The following is a 10,531-nucleotide window of genomic DNA, read 5'->3' on the forward strand; positions in this document are numbered from 1 at the left end:
CATGTAGAAGGAGCTCTGGAAATGTCTGTAGCCTCATAAGCAACCAGACCTCACTCCCCGCTCCCAGCTGTTTCCATCGTGCCCCTTAGCCTGAGCTAAACCCAGAGCAGCTGGGAATCCTCAGGCCGGCAGTCTCAACATGTAGTGACTCACTGTGTGGAAGGGGAAGCCAAACCTCAAGGACCAGGAGAGGCACGTCCAGAGACTGCAGCAAGAGGAGGGCTCACCTTGCCTAGAGCCCCCTGCCCCAGAAACCCACCAGAGACAGCCTAGGGTGCAAATAAGACAACAGAGCTGGACGTCGCTGAGGGACAAGGAGTAGGACCAGCTGCTGCATCCAGACAGTTTTGGCTTTTAAGGGGGAATTGTGGGGGACCCTGTGGTGTGGTGAAAACAATACCGGACCAGAGGCAGAGTTCTGAGTTCTGGGCCAGGGTCCCCAACCCATTAATTTTAGGAAAGCTAATAGTGAGTACGTTCTTTTTTTTTTTTTTTTTTTTTTTTGAGACAGAATAGAGTATTGCTCTGTTGTCCAGGCTGGAGTGCAGTGGTGTGATCTCAGCTCACTGCAACCTCCTCCTCCCAGGTTCAAGCAATCCTCCTGCCTCAGCCTCCCAAGTAGCTGGGATTGCAGGCATGAGCTACCACACCCGGCCTTGTTTATGTACTTGAGTATCCAGGTAGGAGTGGGTGAAACCCCTCAGAATTGTTATCAACTACAATAGAATGCTAAGCTTCTGTGAACAAGAATAAGGAATGAATCACAACAGCTGAACCTGGGTGGCCACTATAGACCAGACACTATTCTGAGAATACCAAATATCTTAACTCATATAACCCTCACAATAACCCTTTGAGAGTAATATCATTGCCCCCATTTTAAGGCTGAGAAAACTGATGTACAGAGGGATTAAATGATTTGCCCCAGATCTCGCCTACTTCCTACATACATATGTTTGAATATGTGCAGAAAATAATGTCCAGGTTGATGGACACCAAACTATTAATAGCAGTTAGCTCTGGAAGAAAGCACTTTGGGGTTTTGTGTTGTTTGCCCAGTGGGGTGGTTGGGGACAGGAGGACTTTCATTTTTTACTGTATAAATTCCTCTATAATTTGAAAAATTTTTTAAAAGCATGTTCATGTATCATTTTTGTAAGTTAAGAAAAACTAATAAGAATGTCACACCTTGCTGTGGCTTTCAGGCTCACCTACAACATTTTCATTCCAGAAAGCCCTTGACTGCAGCAATTTCCTAGGAGCAGTGGAAGGGAGGGAAGAACCCACTCACCACTACAACCCTAGCAGACCCCTGGGCAGCCTGGGCAGGGCGATCTGTGATACCAGAGACCGCATAGGTTTGTTATGAGGCCTCAAGGACCATGGGAGGACAGTTAAACAGATCCCGAAAGCGCTGGTTCCGAAAAGCCAGCTGCTTCCTTTCACTGGCGCTCAGTCTTTTAACTAACCACCTACTTTATCTGATGGTCAGCAGAGTAACAGTAGGGCAGTCCTTGACACCTCCTTTTAGGTTGTGTGCCTGTATTTTTGGTTTTAGCCATGTTTTGTGGACGCTGAGTCATTGAGTTTTGTTTTCGAATCAAGATTACGAGCTTTCCACTTTTCTGAGGAGTTCATCTGGTTTATGGCTGTGACTATGATGCCTACACGTCCATCCTGCCTTGGATGTACCTTTATTACTTCCTTCATTTGCTTTCTTTCCCTCTGTATCACCCCCTGTGATTTCTGTAGAGGACTTTGTTTCCTGGGTCCTTTTAAATTAGGTCAGAAGGAAACATTATTTTATCTTTTCAGTTTTTAAACTGGTTTTACCTTAAGAAGCTTTAACAGACTATTTTTTGGCCGGGTGCGGTAGCTCACACCTGTAATCCCAGCACTTTGGGAGGCCAAGGTGGGAGGATCACTTGAGGTCAGGAGCTAAAGACCAGCCTGGCCAACACGGTGAAACTCTGTTTCTACTAAAAATACAAAAAGTAGCCGGGTGTGGTGGTGTGCCCCTGTAATCTCAGTTACTTGGGAAGCTGAGGCAGGAGAATCCCTTGAACCCAGGAGGCAGAGGTTGCAGTGAGCCGCTATCAAGATCACGCCACTGCACTCCAGCCTGGGCAAGAGAGCTAGAATCCATCTCAAAAAAAAAAAAAAAAAAAAAAAAAACCTACGAAGCTTTAATACACTATTTTTTATCATTCCTACTATTGACATCTATTAATAAGTAGGTTATCTTTTGACTTTGTTTTAAGGAAATGTAGATGTGAGTGTTTTCTCCTCCAGCCTTACTCACCCTGTGGTATTATATCCCTGTCTAAAAACTGCTGAATCTCCCTGTTTACCTCCTGGGTAGTTCTCACAGTATCATATCTGATAACACTGTTTAATCAGACCTCATGCCATTTGACATGTCTCAGCTAGTCTTTCCAATCACTTCTCCATGTGCATATCCCCACAGTTCATAATGATTAGCTCTGTACCTGAGGACTTGTGTAGATTAATTCTTTCAAGCCTTCCATTTCTTCAAATATTCTTCCAAAGGGGAAAAATAAACTTGGGTCCTTACCTTATGTTGCTAGTTTATTTTCCTTCAGGTTGTACGGCTTTCCTTTCAAACTGTTCTCTTTTCTTTCCTTTTCTTTTTTAGAGATGGAGTCTCACTCTCTTGCCGAGGCTGGAGTGCAGTGGCGCGATTTCGGCTCACTGCAACCTCCACCTCCCAGGTTCAAGCAATTTTCCTACCTCAGCCTCCCGAGTAGCTGGGACTACAGGTGCATACCACCACGCCTGGCTAATTTTTTGTATTTTAGTAGAGACGGGGTTTCACAGTGTTGCCCAGGCTGGTCTCAAACTCCTGAGATCAGGCAATCTGCCCGCCTCAGCCTCCCAAAGTGCTAGGATTACAGGTGTGAGCCACCATGCCCAGCCAAACTGTTCTCATTTCTAAGGCTTGAGAAATAATGTCCAAAGACATCTTATTCTAGCCTCTTAAAATATCTCCTTCTTAGCCCCTGTAACCACTCACAAATACTACACCCACATTTATATTATCTTATTTGATCTTATCTCTGAATTCAGAGTTGGCAAGTAGATATGTAGAGAAATGTCGTGGAGGATCATATTGCTCTCTGAGCTTTACAAACATTCTCTCATTTTACCCCACATTCGGCAGGAAATTGAGGCTCATTGTAGTAATGGAACCTAAATAAAGATAATTGGCATGTCAGGATTTGAGCGCCAGGCTGGTTGCTCCAAAGGCCATTCCCTCAACCACAATGACTCTGTATTTTCTTCATGATATTCTTGGTCACCCTGTTGCCCTTGTACCTTGTAATCTCTTTGTTTAGCTGCTATACCCATCAGGGATTTTTCTTTTTGCATTATGATCAACTCTGTTTAATTTGGCTCTATTTAGACTTTCTATGCTGGTGTTCTTGGCATTGCTAATTATTTGCTCTCTTCTATAATGAGGTTTTAACTCAGGGAAAAATAAAAAGTCCCTACCTTACCTCAAACTCCATTTTCCTAGAGGACTCCATTGTTAACAATTTAGAGTATATCCTTGCAGACATACCCCAAACACTATACCCACACATGTATACTATCTCTCTATATATACACACACACACACACTACACATACATACATATACATACACATTAATTTAATTTTACAAAAATGGGATTATATCCTGGTTATACAGTCAGCCCTTCATATCTATAGGTTCTGCAACCATAGGTTTAACCAACTGAGAATTGAAAATATTCAGAAAAAAATTCTACCAAGTTCCAAAAAGAAAAGCTTGGATTTGCTGTGCACTGAGTACTATGTTGAATACACACAAACGAAGTGATGTGTTGGTGTCATATGAGGTGTTGTAAGTAATCTAGAGATGATTTAAAATATATGGAAGAATGTACGTAGGTTATATGCAAATATTACACCATTTTATATAAGGGCATCTACAGATTTTGGTATCCTTAGGGGGTCCTGGAACCAATCCCCCATGGATACCAAGAAATTGCCATATATATTTCCATGTCAGTAAATGTGAATCATATTTATTCCTTTTCATGCCAACATATTGAATGGATGTATACAACATAACAGCCATTGCACATAACATAGCACCTGTTGTATGGATGCACCATGTATCATCAGGCATCATTCATCATTCTCCTGTTAGGGTGTTTTGGTTTCTTCCAATATGTTGCTATTATAAATCAATGAATTTCCTTATACATAAATCTTTCCATATAAGTGCAAATTTTTCTATAGGATTCTTAGAAGTAGGACCATTATGCTGAATGATATTAACACAATTATCAAGCATCACTCCTATGCTTCCTTGGGGGTAGGCAAAAATATTTTTCTCTTTTTCTTTCAGAATAAATGCTACTGAATGAGTTGGAGATTTGTTCTTCAGTATTTGTCCCATTGTTTTTTCCTTCATTGGCTTCCCTTTTCCTTTTGATGGTGAAACGTTGATCTTTTAAATTTTGTTTTGACACAATCATCAAAATTAAAAAGCAATAAAAGTTTGATTTTGACAACAGTCATCACTGTAACACATCAACTTTGGATTTTTCTCTGCTGGCCTTCAGTCTTTATGCATGTGTAATCAAAATCTTAAAAATCTCTACTTTTAATCCATGATTATGAAAGCAGTATATACTTGTTATTTTAAAATCTCAGAAATGCATCACACAGAAAATAAAAGTCACTCTTAGTTCTACTCCACCCACAGAGATAAATACTGTTAACAATTTATAAGTAAATATTGTCATAGTCACAATCAAAATACAGATATAATTTGTATCTGTATACAGTATAAATAGAAGTACTATTCCTACTTAATGATATATAAGTAAATATTTTCATAGTCATAATCAAAATACAGATACAATTTGTATCTGTATACTGTAGAAATAGAAGTACTATTTCTACTTAACGATAAATCTTAACTTTTTTTTTCTTTTTTTTTTTTTGAGACATGGTGTGGCTCTGTCGCCCGGACTGGAGTGCAGTTGGCATGATCTTGGGTCACTGCAACCTCCGTCTCCTGGGCTCAAGCCATCCTCCCCACTCAGCCTCCCAAATAGCTGGGACTACAGGTGCATGCCACCACACCTGGCTAATTTTTGTATTTTTAGTAGAGACGGGGTTTCAACATGTTGCCTGGGATGTTCTCGAACTCCTGACCTCAAGTGATCCACCCACTTTGGCCTTTCAAAGTGCTGGGATTACAGGTGTGAGCCACGGTGCTGGGCCACCCTTATCCATTCTTATATGCTTTTAAAATATTTGTAATTATAGTTTTTCCAAAAAGATTATTGTTTGGATTGGAATCTTGTTTTTTTAAGACGTGGTCTCACTTTGTCACCTAGGTGGCAGTGCATTGGCAGCATCAGAGGTCACTGCAGCCTCAAGCTCCTGGTTTCAAGCTATCCTCCTACCTCAGCCTCCTGAGTAGCTGGGACCACAGGTGCGCGCCATCACACCTAACTATTTTATTTTTTGTAGAGAGAGAGTCTCACTATGTTGCCAAGGCTGGTCTCAAACTCCTCTTCCCAAGTAGTCCTCCCACATCAGCTTCCCAAAGTGCTGGGATTACAGGTGTGAGTCACAATACCCAACACTTAAAACAAATTTTTCATGTATATTTTTTATTTCTTATTATGAATATTTTATATTTTTGAACAATGTATAAAAGTATAACAAGGAAAATAAAATCAAATATATCATCACCTAGAAATACTCACTCTTACCATTTTGGTGCATTTTCATCTATAAAAGTAAATATTTGTCTGGATTTCTGGTTATTTTCCTAGGACAGTTTCCTACAAGAGGAATTAGTGGAACAAACCTTTTAAGATTCTTGAGATATTTTGCCAAACTTCCTGAATGTAAGATTGCTCATCTAATAATTTTCATCGCACATGGTTATATAATATTCCATTTGGTTGTATAGTTTACTTAATCATTCTCTGATTGTTGGACATCCAGACAATTATGGCTTCCTGGGGTTGCCGAGAGAATTACACGAGAGAGCTATTAGGAAACCAGATCTTGGGTCTGACACAGAGGAAATCTTCATTACTATTCCTTTGCCTAGCCCCTGCTTCAACCACTCCAGGTAATGGGCTTCCTGTCCGTCAGAGAACTCAGCCCTAAATGCCTCCCTTCCCCATCTGGGGCCACTCCAGCACATTCCCCAAAGCTTATGCCTTCCAAAGATGTCAGCCTCTTCTGAGTCCTGATGAGGTGCGGCTCTTGTTTTCCAGAACGACAGTGGGTGTTGTTTCCATATCACACTGGGTGTTGGCAGATCCAAAGGTAAGAGGAATCCAAAGATGCTCTTTCCTTCAAAAGATGCCATCTTTAGGGTCTGGCTGTGGAAGAGGAACGTAATCCAGTCAGCAGGGTGAGTACTCCAGCCCAGTGATGAATGTGTACATGGACCTTCTTTATCCTTCAAGGTTAAGCTCAAAATCCCCCTCTTGCAAGGACCTTTTCTGAATTCCCTTTCTGAATCCACTCATCTTAGCATTTAATCAGTTGTTTATCACACAGTGTAATGTATTCACGAAATATCCCATGAGAATGTGCTCTCTGTCTGGCACTTTACTAGGCAGGGGAAAAATGACAGTGAACTATAGGCATAGGTCCTGCCCTCTAGGGGGCTTATAGCAGAGAAGGAAAGAGGAACATTGAGCAAGCATTGTGCTTGCTGGTGTGACGAGTTACTGTACTTTCTCCCTAGAGCTGGATTGGTTTTTGGCTCCTGGAGGGCAGGAAGTATGTCTTGCTTTTCTTTTGGACCCTGTGGGATCTAGTATGATCTGTGTTCACAGCAGTTGTTCAATGAATACCATCAGAACAATTAACAATGGAAAATATATTATGAAAAACCTTGATTGCTTATACCTTTAGAGGCATCAGGATGCAAAGAGCAGAGACTCTGAGATATCATAGGATTCAAACCCTCACTTTGCCTGTTACTAGCTGGATGCCCGTGGGTGATGTACTCTGAGTCCCACATGCCTCATCTATACAACGGAGGTAGTAATACCTTCTCCAGAGAGTTATTGTGAGGATTAAGTGAGGCAATTTATGTAAATGTGTTACAGGACCCAACACAAAGTAAACCTGTAAATATTAGTTCCCTTTCCCCAGACTATTTAACCTTGGTTGAGAGGCCAAGGAAACTGTTTTCTTCTATCCATTTGAGACACCGAGTGCAGAAGGGAAGAGTGAAGTTGCAGGTCTAGAAGGGGTCTTAGCCTAATCCTTTTTTTTTTTTTTGTGAGACAGGGTCTCACTCTGTCACTCAGGCTGGAGTGCAGTGGCAATCTCAGCTCACTGCAACCTCTACCTCCCAGGTTCAAGAGATTCTTGTGCCTCCACCACCTGAATAGCTGGGGTTACAGGCACCCACCACCACATCTGGCTAATTTTTGTATTTTTGTATTTTTAGCATTTTTGTATTTTCCCCATGGGGAAACATGGGTTTCCCCATGTTGACCAGGCTGATCTCGAACTCCTGGCCTCAAGTGATCCACCTGCCTTGGCCTCCCAAAGTGCTGGGATTACAGACGTGAGCCACCGTGCCCGGCCAGCCTAATTCTTTTATTTTCTTGGTAAGACAAATAGAAGCCCATAAAACTCAGGTGACTTCCCTCAGGTTACTTGGTGATTTGAGCAGTAATGCTGGAAACAAAACTCAGGTCCCCTGATTCCAGCATCCAGTGCATTTTGGGCAGCCTTTCCTAAATTCTCACTGCCAGCCTCTCACTCTCAGAAAAGCTAGAGCCTTCATGTTACAGCTCATCTGAGGTCACTGGCCAGGGAAGATAAGGGTTCCTGTGAAATCAGGGAGAGACTTCTCAGGAAATTTACAGCTCCCTGGAGACAAGACAGGGAGGTGGTCACTTAGTAATTTTCCACTCCGTGCAAGGTCAGGATGGATTGACTTTCACATGATCAGGGTGGCTGGGTAGTGTGTCCCTGGAGGTTAGAGCAGGCCTCCTCCTGGCTTCACAGAGCCAGAACCTGGTGGGACACAAGAAAGTGAGCGGGAAGCTGGGGAAATGAGAAGGAGGGATGATGAGATAGGGGATAAATCTGGATTAGAAACAAGTCACTCACCATTACTCAGGCCCCACAAACCGCAAACTCCTCAGACTATGGAGCTCTGCTGTCAGAGCTTCAGCTTCTCTTACTAATAGGTGATGCTTGTAACAATATTACTAGGTGCCAGGCACAATTAAGGGCTCTCCATACATTAGCTTCACCTGAACGCTTGCAGCCTGCTTTTGAGTGACAGGATAAAGTGGTAGTTAAGGGCATGATATCTGGTTAAACTTTCTGGGTTCAAATCTAGTCTCCTCCCAAAGTGGGAAGATCTGCTTGAGCCCAGCAGTTCGAGACGAGTCTGGGCAACATAGTGAGACCCTGTCTCTACAAAAAACTTTAAAATTAACTAGGTATGGTAGTGCATGCCTGTAGTCCCAGCTACTGGGGAGACTGACGCAGGAGGATTGCTGGAGCTCAGAAGTTCAAGGTTACAGTGAGCTATGATCATACCACTGCACTCCAGCCTAGGTGGCAGAGCGAGACCCTGTCTCTATAAAAAGAAAAACCTAGTCTGTCTTCTCACTTACATTCTAGATAACTTTGAGCAAGTTGTTTAAGCCTCTTCATGCTTCAGTGTCCCTTATCTGTAAAATGGGGATTGTGGCTGTTCTAAGGATTAAGTGAGTTAATGCATTTCAAGTACTTGTGATAGCACTGGGCACACAGCAAGCTCTGTATGCATTAATCATCATAGTTTTGTTGTCATCATCTTAGAGGGCTTTCTTTAATCATCCTATCTAAAGAGTTCCCCTTAGTCAGTCACTATCATTTCATAGTTTTATTATCTTCAAAGCACTTGTGATCTGTGACCTCCTTCTTCTCTTGCTCTTCCTCTTCCTTCTATCTTGTTCATTGTCTGTTTCCTTCCACTAACATTTAAGTTCCCTAGAAGCTGTGCCTGTGCCCGGGACATAATAGATGCTCAACACATATTTGTTGAATTGAATTATATTATTAGATCTTCCCAAACCCTATGGAGCAGGTAATCATGTTATCCCCATTTTATGAAGGAGCAAACTGAGGCCCTGAGAGTTTTCTTTGTTTTCTCAAGGTCACCCAGCTAGGACTCAAACCCAATTTGACTTAAGAACCCTCGCTCTTAAGTACTATGCTGGATCGGCTCCTCTTACTCAAAAATTCTTAATAAATAAGGAGATATCTGCACTCCCATGTTTATTGCAGCACTGTTCACAATAGCCAAGATTTGGAAGCAAGCTAAATGTCCATAAACAGATGAGTGGATAAAGAAAAAATGGTACATATCACAGTGGAGAGCTATTAAGTCATAAAAAAGAATGAGATCCTGTCATTTGCAACAATATGGATGGACCTGGAGAGTGTTGTGTTCAGTGAAATACACCAAGCACAGAAAGCCAAACGTTGCGTGTTCTCACTTATTTGTGGGATCTAAAAATCAAAACAACTGGACTCATGGAGATAGAGAATAGAACAATGGTTACCAGAGTTGAGGGTGTTGGGGGAAGTGGGGGTTGTTCATGGGTACAAAAATGAAAGAATGAATAAGACATAGTATTTGCTACCACAGCAGAGGGACTATAGTAAAAAATTAATTGTACATTTAAAAATAACTTAAAAAGTATAATTGGATTGTTTGTAACACAAAGGATGAATGTTTGAGGTGATGGATACTCTCCCCTTCAAAAAAAGAAAATATATTTAGACCTATTTCTAAGCAAAAAAGTTAATGTCAGGACAGTATATGAACTATGATTCAGTCATAATGTGTACGTAAATACAGTATGTGTATACATGTATAAACAAAACCAAACAAAATGAAAATTCTTAGTAAGTAGACAGGAATTATGCCACATCTTAGCAATGTTCTCCTCTTTCAGTTGAGGCAGAAGTTGGGGCTGGAAAGTTGGAAAAAGGGGCAAAGATCCAGCCTTCATTCCTCTCCTACAGAGCTCAGCTTCAGCCCCTCCTGTCCTCATCCACTCCTTTTCCCCCTGGCCCCAAAGCCCTTCCATCCAATCTCATGCTTGTCCTCCTCTTCTCCATCCACAATCCCATTACCATCCAATCCCACCTGATTCCTTGTCCATCCCTGTTTCATTCTCATCCTCATCCCTATTCCTGGGAGGCAGGGTTTGGGTTGGGCTTTGTCCCAAAGCCTGAGACAAACATCTCTGTAACCCAGAGCAGGGAAGATTTGCTTTCCTTTACACAGTTTATGTGATCATTTCCACGAATTCCCTCTGAGTCATCTTCCATCTTTCTCTGGGACATTTTTGTAGCCTCCCTTGTTTGCACATTTTTCAGTCTAATCCCTCCCCGACACACACTTATGCAATGACCTCGCTTTCTCAACCCAAGGTATCACACAATAGCTGCCTGATCCTGCCTTCTAGCCCACTTCTCAAAG

This window comes from Pan paniscus, chromosome 16, assembly GCF_029289425.2.
Source record: "Pan paniscus chromosome 16, NHGRI_mPanPan1-v2.0_pri, whole genome shotgun sequence".
NCBI classification, from domain to species: domain Eukaryota; kingdom Metazoa; phylum Chordata; class Mammalia; order Primates; family Hominidae; genus Pan; species Pan paniscus.